The 14,744-nt window shown below is 37.1% G+C and overlaps 1 protein-coding gene and 1 long non-coding RNA gene across 14 annotated transcripts in view; one reads left to right on the top strand and one right to left on the bottom strand.

Moving 5' to 3' along the window:
* Positions 1 to 14,744, top strand: part of foxp1 (forkhead box P1) — a 702,210-nt gene that overhangs the window by 220,813 nt on the left and 466,653 nt on the right. The window lies entirely within an intron of this gene.
* Positions 7,228 to 10,015, bottom strand: LOC134297099 (uncharacterized). Its single transcript, XR_010003827.1, has 2 exons — positions 9,846 to 10,015; positions 7,228 to 7,579 (listed from the first exon to the last, which is right to left on the bottom strand). It is a non-coding gene; the product is annotated as an uncharacterized LOC134297099 (long non-coding RNA).

Raw genomic sequence — 14,744 nt, 5'->3', positions numbered from 1 at the left:
TTCAAACCTTAGAAAGGGATTTGCTCTAACAGATAGCATCTAATGCCTTTTGTGAAAAGGGGAGGGCTCTGAGGATAATGCTTTGTTTCCATTGATGCTAACTTGCTGATAGAAAAATGAGAACAACTGTACAGTAGCTGTGACATTGGTTACCTTTATTCAGCTTGGTCCAGCTGCACTGAGCCCTCAGGAAGCCTTCCCCATGCACACAGTTTGTTCTTGGGTGTGAAAGCAAACAGTATTTGAGTTGGCCGTCACTTCCCTTTGAGAAAAGTTTGCTGCCTCGGCAAGAAACCACAGCATGAGCTTTCTGCTTTTGAATGTTTCCACTGGCAGGATGGCCTTTTTCCACATTTCCTTGGTTTGAGGAAACAGATTTAAACCTTTTTTTTCCTCTTAAAAAAATAAAGAAAAAAGAAGAAAAAGACTAAATGCCAATATTTAACAGCTGGAGTTAGTATGTAATTTATGATTTTCACTTTGTGTTCTTTCAAATGTACAAGTATATGTGTTATAAAGAAGCAATTATACTTAAAATGTACAATTTATTGTCAAAATCTTGCATTTAAAAAATCTGGACAGCTTTTATTATTCTTCAGTGCCTTTTATCTTTTAATATATATTAATATATTATTTTATGTGACATTTAATGGTCAAATAGGACTTTTTCTGTGCTAAAAAAATCAAAACTTGTGATTATGTATTTCAAATGTTGTTTCTTGCCCTTTTAGGAAACAACAGAAAAAACACACTTTTGGCAAGCATATAAATGAGCAGACCAATTCTGTGTTTACTTGGAAGTGAATCCCCTTAATTTCACCAGGATTTACTTTCAAATAAGCATCCTTATTCATAAGTGTAATGTCAGTGAACATATACCAATATTGAAATAACATATATCTCCTTGATTTCCTTCCTTTTGGATAATTTTATATTTCTTTAATACAGAGTTCCACAAACATTAAAATCCTTTTTTAATACTTCCTGGCTCCAAATTCAAAATTCAGCAGTTAGAATTAGAAACAGATCAGATGCAGGAAATTAATGCAGCCAGCCAATAAATTATTGAGTGAAACTTGCCATTAAGTTCTGTGGTATTTTTGGTTTGTCGGTTCAAGGATACTAGTTTTGTTTTTGCTAAACACCCCAGTGTTAACATCTGTAAAAGCACCAAATATATATTTAAAATCTTGAGAAGTCATTGTATTCGTTTGTTTCATAAGGTAGGATGGAGGAAATAGACAGAAAAAGGAAATTAATTAGTAAACACATCATTGTGTTCATGTAAAACTCACTCTACTGTACTTCAAATTGAGAGGCAAGAAATTAGCAACAGTCAAGAGTGTTTGAGTCAGTAGATTTTTTTTTAAAAAGATACAGCATTTATCACAAGTATATCTGTTTGAGATGTCTGTGATACCTGCAGACTTGATTAAATTTCTTATATATGCTGCATGTTTGCAGCATTTTTGTTGTATGATATTAATTTCTTGTAACTCCAGCCACTTTGATGAAAAGAGGACTTACTGTCAACTTCCCCTTTACCTTCATAAGAACAATGCTAGTCTTATCCAGTGTTGCATGCTCAATAAAGTTTTCAAGCAGAAAATGTTCTAAAGGAAACCTCTTCCAACAGACAAAATGGTAATAGACTTCTGTAGCACTTTCTTCATTTTGTGTTATATTAAGTAGCCTGTTGTATTTAATTTCAGAATATGGAATAGATGATTAGAGCAATTTCAGCATAAATTTGGGTGCAAGTCTGGCTAAACATTGAATCAAATATTATCTGTGTAGCTGGAATACTTTTTCTAGATATTGCAGTATTTTATTACTATTCTGAAGTGTGTATTTCTCTTGAGGGCAGTCTTGTTTGCTTTGTCCATCCTTCCAATCCTCTTGTATCTGTCTGGCATGTGCAGTCCCATGTGAACCTGTCTATCTTGGGATGCAGAAAAGAAACTGAAGAATCCTCAGAAGTCTTAAATACCAAAGGCGGGTTCTTAAGGGTCAGAAGAGCCATGACACAGATTGAATATGTGTCATCTAATATATTAATGTGGAGACAATATGGGATGTCACATAGGAGCAAAAAAAGATAAGCCAAATGAGGCATAGGGTGACACCCCCCTTTCTGTCTCAAATAAAAGAAAATGATCACAGGAAACGTAATTAACATTCATCGTTAAGAGTTGTTTTTGTCTCTAAAACAGAAAGTAATGTGGATATATACTTCATCTAGTTTCTTTTCTTTTGCCAATTGATAACTCTGAGTGATGAATCTTACACTTTGAGTCTAGCGGTAATATTAACTTTCCTAGAGCCAGAAGTAATATCATCTGGAAACTGATTGGGAGTAGATAGATTTGAAATGGACGGAAACAGATATATCTATTTCATTTTTCTTTTCTTTTAGCTATCAGGAAGTGGTGGTAGTAGTAAACCTGTAAACATGTCTTGGTAACTTTCTGTTTCAACAAAACTAATATATTTTCTTACATTGTATGTATACGTATTTAGGTAAAAGTAGGTTTATGGGAAAAATAATTGCTGCAGAATTTGGGATGGCGGTGACAAACTTTGGAGAAATTAGCAAACAGGAAATAGTCAAATGAAACTTCTGACTATTTAAAGTTCTTACAAAATTACCTCAATTCTTGGTGATATCATTTTTAGTAATCCTACAATTGACCAAGCAGAAAGAAGGCATAAAAACCATATTCTCTTTTCTTTTTTCAAAGTTATATGATCTTCACAAGTAAAAAATTTCAAATGCCTTGCCACAAGATGAAACAGAAAGTTGATATTTTGAAGACGGTCCTACATCTCCTCTATATGAAAATAATTTCGGTTTAGGATTAGTATGTTTCTTATGGCTGGTGTAGTGTACTAAATACATTTCATTTAACCTGGAGAAGCCCAGGTAGAAATTTATACGTACCTAAGGGTTACTTAGGCCTTGCCCTAATATGTTGTTTTTAGCAGCTTCTCAATAATGCAATGTAGATAAAGTAGATGAATGCAAGCATTTTTGTAGATGAGACAAGTTATAAGAATTGGCTTTATCAAGACTTGGTGCAACAGCTAGTAATAGCATGCTAATTTTCTGTGTGATTGGAGTGATTCATGTGCCAAGCCACTCTTCATGTATGACCACTATGTGGAGTAATTTATACATAAAATCTATTCTGGGCATTTACTGTGTGAAGGTCTTTCTACTTTGGTTTTATGTAACAATTGATTCATTAGAATTTGGCTACTCTAGGTGACATTTCTGTGGTTTCCACAAAGTATAAATCAGCCCTAATTGGTATTGGAAGCTTCTGTCTACCTGTAGCAGTGGATATGTTCCAGATTATAGCCCAAATTTAAGGAATTGTGTGGATAGTTTAAAATTTCTATTAAAATCTCTAGTGGATTTGCTTTCCTCGCTGGCATCATAATCTATTGCGGTGTGAGTTCATAAAAATAACACCTTTTTACAGCCTGTTAGAGCATTAATCATATCAGATTATTTGTTTTAATCCTAGTCTCTATTTCACATTATCCAGCAGAGAGGTTTTTCCAAATATTTCAAACAACTATATCAGATACTTTGTTTCAGGTCTGAATGAAAGGTAGTTCTTGTAAGCCTTGTATCTTAATGGTACTGTATTCACCTGCTATATTGTTTTTGCCATATGGCATATGAATTTCATATTGCAACAATTGTCCATATGCATACTTATGCATTGCACCTGCCTTTTCACCATAATGATACTTTTGAGAGTAATATATGAGTTCTCTTGTTTAGATTAGAAGGTGATTTGCATTGGGATGCACAAATCATGTCATTTAGCAATTTCAGGTTACATAACGCAAGTTGAAGCTGTGTTCTAGATCTTGCAAATCATTTCAGAAATACATACTGACCCACTTGCTTTATTTAAAGACAAGTTAGTGTAATTCATGTAGAAAATTCCAAATGAGTAGAAATATTTTTATATTGTATATTACAGGTTGGCATTATATTATACATAGGTTGGAATGAGTTGATTCTTGTGTTTTTAACAGTAGTTTGATAAGCTGACATTCTGTTAGAATAGAAGTGATGGTGTGGTAGAAAAGAGGGAATTTTGTGAATTTATTTTTTTTTCTTTTTTTAAAACCACATGCTATGTTCAAAGCACAGGAGCAGAGAAAATTGAAAACTGCAAGTTCTTTTTGTGATGACTGTTATGATGAAACTCTGAAGTGTGGATTATATGTTAAGTAACGAACATATTCTAATATCTTTATAGAATCTTAATTGTATAAAACAAAATCCACTGTCATATCCAGTCTGCCACAGGAAGCGCCAATAAAATAGATGGAATTGTGGTAGCAGGTACTAGAGAATCTCACTTCTGGTTTCTATGGAAAATGTCCACACAGTTTTCTTTGTTTAATTATCCACTTAATATCCAGCTGTCCCTTAAAAGAGATAAAAGTCTGGTGCTACTTTTGTTACGGCAATAGTGAAAGAAATATAAGAAATTCTAGTTAAAACTGCAGTAATTGAGTTAATATACTATGTGAAAAAAAACTGGGAATAAGTTGAAATAAACAGGGCTCCTGACCCTTCAATGGTTGTATAGAGGAGGGAATATCAGTAGGTGTTGTTTGTCATATAAGCAACCCCTGGTGATACTTCCTTTTCTATACAACAATTGAAGGGACAGGAGGGTTGATTTTATTTAGTAGTCTTTCTGATAGGATTAAATTAAAGGACTTTTACTTGTTCTTAAGAAATAGAAATGTTGGGTCCAAGTGCATCCATATAGAAATTCCATTATTCATTAGTTCATTCACATCTACTTAATCATAGTTTGTTGGGTTATCTGTGAAATGGATCCTCAATACAATTTTAAGAATACATATGAAAAACATTGCATGTACAACCAGCCTTCCATAACTAATGATTTTGTACCCATGAATTCAACCATTCACAGCTTGAAAATACTTTTAAAAACAAACCAGACCAAAAGGAAAAACCTAGATTTAAGGGACATTGTTTTATATAACACCATTTTATATAACACTACACTATTTTATATAATGGGGCTTGAACACCCATGGATCTTGATATCTATGGGGGGTCCTTGAACCAAACCTCAGTGGACACCAAGGGTTTGCTATACAAGCAGGCACTCCTTGAATTGCTCTCATGTCAAGCTACACATAGGGCTTTAAACATAATTAGCAGCAACTTGATTTACTCTCATAAATATTTAGGAAGCCCAAAATGTGGGAAACATTGATGAAATATTTTTTAAATCACATTTTGAGAGAGAGAAAGAAAATATGGATATGAGAACTGGCTCGTGTTCATTGCACTGTATTGCAGTAGTTTTAGATGTTGGGGAGCCATAGTCAGGCTACCTCTTTCCAGGAGAATTTTTTTTATTGCCAAAAATTTGTAAAAGTTCTTTCTTACTATTAATAGCACTTGGTATGGAAAGTCAAGTCCAGACCTCACAGGACTGCCAAACAGTAATCAATATCTAGTCAAGTTTACCCAGGGAGTATAGGGCAGAGTTGTTCCGTAATTGAATATTTGTATACACACCCAATAAAAAATACAAGAGGCAGTTGTTCAGTTTAAATGGGCATCAACCTCTACTAACTTATGAACTAGAAATCTGTGTCACATACCTCATTGTTATGAGGCAAACTTTCTTGGCTTCTGACAGTAGATGACCACACGTTAAGCAAGGAGAGTAGACTGATGTGGTTGATTATGGTCCGTCAGATAATCTGGACCTAAGCAGTGTAGGGCTTTACAGGTTTGAATTGGGTCCAGAAACATACTGGCTGCCAGTGGAGATGTTACAACATGGAAACTGCGTGTTCACTTTAACCTCACTTTGGAGCAGATGAAATTTCCGAAGATTTTTCAAAGGCAGTGCTACATAGTCTAATCCAAATGAGATGTAACTGATATATGCAATGCTATAGACAGGTCTGATGTCTCTAGAATGGCCCCAGTTGGTGCTCAATCCCTACTTGTACAAATATGTTCCCAGCAATGGCTAAAACTTGAGCTTCCATGCATACATTGAATCTGGGAACATACCCAGTCTACAAATCTGCATCCTCAGTGGGAGTGTAACCCCATTCAGGATAAATACATCCCTACTCACTGCCTTTTGGCCGACCAGGATCATCTCTATCTTATCTGTATAGTTAAATTTATTTTCTCTCTTTTAGTTCATTACAGATAGAGACAACTTCCTTCTACAACAATAGAACTGACTGTAATTTGCACATTGATGTGACAAATTGACAAGAATCCCTTGTCCCCCTGGACTCTTACACAGTCTTTCTTACATCACCTTCATGCTGCTCCTGTGACATGCTTTTGTCTGGTTGAATCCCAAAAAGAGAGAGAGGGGAAGTCAATGACAGTATCCTGACCCATCTACACCTTTTCTCTATGTGTTCTGCCCTTTTAAAGGAGCTGCTCTTTCCATCTCGGTGAAAAATTGCCACACTCCTAACCAGATTGTCCAAGGGTCAGGGATAGGTGACAACCTTTGGCTATCAATTATGTATAAGTCAGAACTGGCTTATTTTGACATTGGTGATTTGACAAGTTTCTTGAACTCTACAAGGACAAACACTTCACAGAAGGTATTGGAATAAAAGATGTTAAATTTTCCAATAAGAAGAAATATGTAACAATGCCTTCTCTACAAAATCTACAAACATGCATAGTTTAATTGTACCTTTATTTACTTTTACATATGTCAACAAGACTGTCTTCAATATATAAAACATCACGCATAAATGTTCATATTAACACAACACAGGATACATACTTTTATAGAATTACATGATAGATTTAACCTAGAATGTCATAACAGATGTGAATCCTTTGTACATGGCATTCCATAAATCACTGTATGTTTAGGCATGCTATGTGTCATGCTTTTATATGCATTAAGAGACACAAGAGACAATTATTACTTGCTTTGAGTAGTGTCAGTTACTCTCTGTGCTTATGGTTACTCTCAGTTTTCTCTATGCTAACTGATAAACCTGAATTTATACATTTCTTTAAGAATGGACAATCTGTGTGCTATTCTCAGATATGGAGCATTCCAGTAATTACGTGAATCTGTAATGGGTTAAGTGACTGAACCCAAAGGGTACTCACCAATGGTTCCTCTTCATCCTAGAAATAAGTGACTAGTGGAGTGCCAAGAGTTCCTGCTCATCTTGTTTATTTCCCATGCTCTGGGCATTAGTGCAAAGACTGTGGGACTTAGATTCCCCTTAGCTGCTTATTTTAAATTATTGTCCACTTGCAGCTTGGTACTTACGTTTGTCCAATCCTCGGAACATGTACTTGGGTCTTCCAGTTAGGAATCTTTCACAACTTTATTTTTGTGGGAACCACATTTTGGCTGCCTGAGCACCTTGAGTGATTGTCAAGTTACCACTTGATTGTCTTCAGTGTAGGTTTCATGAACTGTTTATGTAGATAGCATATAAAACTTTTAGATGTCTTCCGCTTTTGGCATTTTGCCTGATGGACACTGAAGGTAGTACCGGAAAACTAAGAAAACACACAGTGTAATATTTGATTTCAGCATGCATTGTTTGGTTTATGCTTCCCCACCCTTGTGTTTAATTGTATAAATTAAATGTCGCGCCACCCTGCCTGAGGTGTTGGCAGCTTATTCTGATTTCATTTACAGCTGTTAATTTATGTTTGTCTAATAATGTGGAGATCTGGCAAAAATATATGCTTATATTTAAAATAAAAGTAGTTGTGCATTTTTAAACTTTAAAGCATGGCAAAGTTTTAAGTTCTTGCAGTATTTGTTTTCTCACAGAATGCCAACCATATGGAGAAAAGGGTAATGAATCGTAACACTACCCAGACAGCATCTATATGACTCAACAGCTATAATAATACATTGTTTGCTGGAGCCACCTAAATAATTGACTGTAAGACAACAACACTGTTAAAATGAATTACAAAAGAATGACTTTGTTCTCAAGAATATCAGATGCAACGATCTAGGAGAATTTACTTTTGACATTGTTAAAATAATATACCGTAACTGAGCTGAGGACCAAATTATATTTCTAAAGAATGAGCTTTTCTCTACATCAAACATTAAATACAGTAAAACAATGCTTTACCCAATGAATAATTAAAATATGAAAAGAAAAAGCATCCCTCATCTTTTGGCTTAATTAAGTGTATGAGGCACTTTTAAATGGTACTTTGGAATCTGAGGAATTAGGCCTCCCCCCCCCCCCCCGCCATATCTTAATTCATTATAACTGAAAGTATAAAGTGGCAAAGTGGTGTTGATTGTGTTATTCTTTTCAATAACATTTGCTGCCCATTACTAGGTGCCTTTTGTTTGTGAATGGAATTAATCTTTATTTTGGTGTGGTTCCCCCCCCCCTTCCCGAAATAATGAAGAAGAATACTGGGTGTGCATTAGCCTTCTAAAAAAACTGTCTGCTTTTAAGTATGAGGAAAAGGAGGCAGGGCAAACTGAGTCCCTTAAATGTACCTGTCCATATAAGAATCAAAACAAAACATGTGTTAAAGAATGTAGGTTGATTCATTTGTAAAGGATCTAAGCTGTGAGGCTTGCCAAGTCTAATTAGATTGTAAGGGGGTGAATTGTACTGCTATGTACTGCTATGCACCTTGTTTTGATCTAGCATGCTCAGGTTTTCAACTGCTTCATTCCTAATTGCTAATAACACTGTTTCAGTAGAGAAAAACCACTCCACATGACACTGACCAGAACAAAGACAAAGTCAGAGAACTAGAGTAGGAGGGAAATCGGCATGCAAATGAGGCAAACTCCTATTCAGTACCAGGAGGGCCGTCAGATAATGTGTATACTAATGAGCTATTCAGGTAAGCTGGTTTAGACATGTGGTTTAATGTTCTGAACCTTACCTTTCTATAGTATATGCATACCGTTTCGTCATGTAAACCAGCAGGAAGTAATGTGCTAAATCTTTTACTTTAAAACAGAGTTTCACGACTTATTTATACAAGTTGCATTTAGTGTATTATTACTTTATTTATAAAATATACCTTGCTCTGCCTTTATCTAAAATATCCGCTGTCTGCTGATGACTAAGCTGTATGATGATTATGAGGGAATGGCTACTTATGTATACAGTGTTCCCTCACTAATCCATGGTTTGGGTTCTACGGATTCGCTGTATTGCGGATTTTTCCATCCGGCCCTCCCTCCCTTTGCAGGCACAAAAGGGCCCAGTTTGAGTCATATGACCCAGCCTGCGTTTCCTCCTCAGCCGCCTGCAGGCAGCGCCAGTAGGCCCTGCCTGCACCTCATCGCCCCAGGAACAACAAGGAAGACAGAACAATATGTTCAAAGAGGAAAAGAGGGAGGGAGGGAGGCTATATTTATTGAAATAAATATAATGCTGCTATATTGCGGTTTTCCACTTTTTCGCGGGCAGACCTGGAACCTAACCACCACGAAAAGTGAGGGGACACTGTAGCCCAAATAATTTATGGAATTAGAAAACAAGACTAGCATCTTGATTCTGATTTAATTTAATGAAAACCCAATGCATTTTCTTGTCAAAAGATGAGAAATTTCATTCTGCTAGTTTCAAATTATTAAGGGCAGCTCCATCTATAAATAAGCATTAGAGAACTTCAGGTTTTAGATAATGAAGTGATAAAAAGTCGTTGCTGTGCATGCGTCTAAAAAATTTGATATGTGGGAGATGTATGGCACTTAACTAAGTGAAAGGCAGCAAGAAAATATGATATGTCAACAATGTTTCAGTTAACAACACTTAGATCCAAATACCTAGAGATTTTTGAGCCACATCTACACTGGTTACTTAATCCGGTGTCTTCAGGCTGATCCTGGATTAACAGTGATGATGATCAGACACACTGGGCTGAACAGTGTGCACAGCATGTTGGTGTCCAGCTGATCTGAAATCCTGACCTTTGCATTACTGCTGCTGCTGCTCCTTTCTTTCTGCCATGGGGCTCTCTGTGAGGGACTGATTGTTGTGGTTGCATCACCTAAGGTCATAATATGGAGTCTGCGCAGTCAGCAAGGAAGGGTAGAGCAAACCCCTCTTTATAAGGATTGTCAAGCTATTTCATATTTGCATAGTGGCTTAAGAAGACTGGTATGTTATCTTGAGAACAGAAGCCTTGAGAAGGGACATGATAGACATGTTTAAATATTTGAAAGGCTGCCACATTGAGTGGAGGGCAGGTTATTTTCCACTTCTCTAGAAACTAGGAGACACAGTTTCTGCATGGCAGAATAGGGTTGGACTGGACAGCCTTTTTTTGTTTTTTTTTTCATGTCAGGAGCGACTTGAGGAACTGCAAGTCGCTTTTGGTGTGAGAGAATTGGCCGTCTGCAAGGACGTTGCCCAGGGGACCCCCAAATGTTTTACCATCCTGTGGAATATTACTGTATATGCATGTATGTGACTAAGTTTCTGTGGGATCACTACTTGTGTATGTGTGTGTTAAGAGAAAAACACCTGGTTAATTACAACTCATGGTTGAGTAATTGGAACAATCAGGGCTAACAGGCTTGAGCCACTCCCTGAATGGGGTATATCTGGGAAATGTTTGCAATGTCTTCTGGGGGACTTACTGAATGCTTGCTGAGAGCCTACTATGAAGATGCATGAATTTAATGCCAGAGACTTTATGTGAGTTTTGTTGCTGGAAGTTTTATTATGATTTTTGACTCTGCTACTTAAGAGTAAATTTTTGATTTTCTCTTCCATTTTCGTGGCTTGTTTTGCTCATTGTGGATAAAACAAAGGACTGGATAAGTCTGGACAGGACTGCACGCAGTTTGTTTTTTCTAAAAACCCGTAACATGGAAGTCTTCTCTCATGTCCCTGCATGGGAAGCTGGAACTGACAGACGGGAGCTCACCCTGCTCTCCGGATTCGAACTACTGACCTTTTGGTCAGCAGTCCTGCCAGCACAAGGGTTTAACCCATTGTGCTATTGGGGGCTCCAGTGGCCTTGTTGATCTCTTCCAACTCTATGATTTTATACTTTCATCCTATCTATTCAACTTGTATGCAGAACACATCATGTGATGTGCGGGGCTTGATGAATCCAAGGCTGGAGTTAAAATTGCTGGATTAGAGCAATGACCAACCTCGATAAAATAGTGAAGAGTAGAGACATCACACTGGCAACGAAGGTCCACATAGTTAAACAATGGTATTCCCTGTAGTAACACGGATGTGAGAGCTGGACCATAAGGAAGGCTGAGTGAAGAAAGATAGATGCTTTTGAACTGTGGTGTTGAGGGAAAATTCTGAGGGTGCCTTGGACCGCAAGAAGATCCAACCAGTCCATACTCCAGGAAATAATGCCCGGCTGCTCACTGGAGTGAAGGATATTAGAGGCAAAGATGAAATACTTTGGCCACATAATGAGAAGACAATGATGCTGAGGAAAATGGAAAGAAAAAGGAAGAGGGGCCGTCCAATGGCAAGATGAATGGATGGTATCCTTAAAGAGACTGGCTTGACCTTGAAGGAGCTGGGGGTGGTGACGGCTGACAGGAATCTCTGACGTGGGCTGGTCCATGAGGTCATGAAGAATCGGAAGCAACTGAACGAATAAAAAACAACAATATGATTATATGAAAACTTGATTGTTACTCAGTGCGTGATGAAGTTCCAAGACTTGATACTTGCCACCTAAAGAACCATTGTCTAAATCACAAGAGCCATACTAGCATGATATATATCTCTGCCCATTATGCCCCCCCATCCCCAAAATCTACTCCATCTTGGTGGCTGAGCATTGATTGCTCTGTATTTGTTTGTTTCTTCACTTGCAAGAGATGAATGGACAGGGATTATTTTATTTTCCTAAAATTAACAATATGCACATAGTTAATGAAACAACCTGGTCAGATTGACCTTGCTGCTGTTTCTTTGCCTTTGGCTGGCAGGCAAAACCAGCTACAGCAAGATAAATTGGAGCAGAGTTCCATTCTTTCACAATTCAAACTTGATTGCATTAATGCAGATCCACAGCTGTAATCTGACACTGAAAGTGATGCTGATGGTGCTTAAAAGGGTATACAGAGGATGAGGAAGAATTGGAGGTTGGCCTGGCATAAAGGAGCTGTTTTGTTGAAGGATTTGCTAACTGAGGAATGCCTGCACATCATGGCTAGTGATTTGTTGTGAATTTAGGATTTGAGTTTGGAGAGCTTGCTTGCTTTTGCCTAAACTTCTCTGTCTCACCCACAGTCAGGCTGTAATTGCTTGGTTCTGTTGATGGGGCCCAAACTCTTACCCCTGTTACCCAATTCAGGCTTCTATGGTGAGTCTCTGTGGGTTATTGCTGTTACCATATGTCGCTGGTTGTCCTTGTATACTTCATGATTTTTGCTATGGCTGCTTAACTCGGGATCCCAGCCCTTTGTAGTAGTATTACTGGCTAACCCGCAAGACCTGATGGAGTGGGGATTCTGTGGGGTGTGCTTTGCGATTTCAAAAAGTATGCTACAGATGCCTGAGTTTAATTGTCTGGGAATTTCTATTAACAAAGTTTTTATTTGGTGGACTTGCTCTGTTTCTGAGGATTATTGGAGCCTTTTTTTAAAAAGTCATCTGCCCATTTTTGTATTTTCTGTTCATCTAGGCTTCCACTCTTTTGCTGGGCTGAGCATGCATTGTATGTACTTCTGTGGGTGTAGCAGTACCACATCTTCACTGCCGCCAGTGGTGCAGTGGTTTAAACCCTTGTGCTGGTAGGAATGCTGACTTGAAGGTTGGGTGGCTGATCTGAAGGTGGTTGGTTTGAATCCAACCTGGGGAGAGTGCAGTTAAGCTCCCTCTATCAGCTCCAGCTCCATGCGGGGGCATGAGAGAAGCCTAAGGATGGTAAAAACATCAAAAAAAACATCCATGCATCCCCTGGGCAATGTCCTTGCAAACGGCCAATTCTCTCACACCAGAAGCAACTTGCGGTTTCTCAAGTTGCTCCTGACACGAAAAAAAACAAAAAACTGCTAGTATAATGTGACTGTAGAATTGCTCTTCTAGTTACCTGTTAGTGTACTTGAAGTCAACAGTGGGATTCTCATTATAGCTCCTGTCTGAATAATTAGTAGAATCACTATTTACTTTTCTTGGCAATAAAAGAAAACTTGCTCTTTTCTGAGACGACAGGATGACAGGAGCACTTTGCAGTGTGGTCATTAGTGTGTGCCTGCCATCAATGTCATGAAACAGTGTCAAATTAGTTAAGGCCCCCTCAGGAGCTAAACAAGACCTGCAAATTATTCTCTTACATCAAATGGGAAATCATGTTTGCTAAATCTCAGATCAGATATGAACAAATTATTAGTATGGCTCATAAATTATCTAATTTATAAGCATGTAACTTTTATAACTGGAAGACACAGAGTAAAACTTTTTTCCTGTTTGTGATCTTCTGATAATACAATTCAAGTCACATCTATTTTCTTTTCAGGTGTAGGGGAAAAATCTGTGTACAACCATGGAATAGCTAAAGCCCTAAAGGAAGTAAATGTAAATCCACTGAAAACAATATAATTAAGTTTGTTATCTCATAACCCGATAAGTCACTGACAATAGTTTTTCTTCGTGTAGTGGCAGTTGTTCATTAATGAGTTCACCAATTAAGTTTGAAAGATTACAGCCTTTGCCAAGAGGATTTATCTCTTAAAAGGATATTTTCCTGATACATTCTTACCATATTATAAGCTTTTTTGTTAAAGAGATATGAGACTACCTCTCAAACACATTAAATCCTATTAGAAGATTTGTAGGGCCCTAAAATAATTTTAAAATCTGTTTACCTGCTTAATATTGAAAAAACTATGAGAAGCGTGGCCAGCACAGTGCTATGTGTCAGTACTCACAAATCACTTGTAATCATTTGCGACAATATATTACAAAGCTTTACTTATTTGTATTTGCCTATGTAATATATCACAAGTGGATTTTTTTATTCTAAAGGGAAAGTTAAAGTGTCTCGGGTGTGTGTGCATTCATTTAAATTTATATCTGGCAAGATGAATATATTTTCCCTTTATATTTGTTTATTACTGAACAAACCACTATATGCGGAATGAATTAATAAGCCATAATACCAGTAATTGAATCAGCTTTTCAGAAAGAACAGGCATGCTAAGACGTGCAAAGTTTCTGTTCATAAAATCAATCTTTGAAAGTGCCAGAGGTTATAGTCAGTTTACCTGTCAGCACATTTAACATAAAAGAGGTAGTAGACAGTCCCATAACCCTGTTAATGAAAAAATCATCCTCAGCATTTGAATAGGGTAAATTCTTGCATCTTTTCCAATGAAAAATATGATGTGCCAGACTAATGTAAACTTCTTAATCAAGAAAATGTTCTACTTTAGGAATAGTACCTACAAACCAGGTATTATATGAAATGCCATTTCAATTATTTGTTGTGGCCTACTATTTGACAATATACTTACTGTATATACTTACACATAAGTTGATGTCATGTATAAGCTGAGTTTAGGTTTTGGGACCAACATTTTGGATGTTGATATTATCTGTGGATAAGTCAAGGGCCAGCCACCTCAGCCATACCTGCCACTTTTTCTCTACTTTGGCGTTAAAAAAAATAAAAATCACCGCCTTCCCCCAAGACAAACGTGCAAAACTAACAGAAGAGAGAAAAAGTGCTTCATTTAGGT

This window comes from Anolis carolinensis, chromosome 2, assembly GCF_035594765.1.
Source record: "Anolis carolinensis isolate JA03-04 chromosome 2, rAnoCar3.1.pri, whole genome shotgun sequence".
Lineage (NCBI taxonomy): Eukaryota > Metazoa > Chordata > Lepidosauria > Squamata > Dactyloidae > Anolis > Anolis carolinensis.
This window is presented reverse-complemented; position numbering and strand designations above follow the sequence as displayed.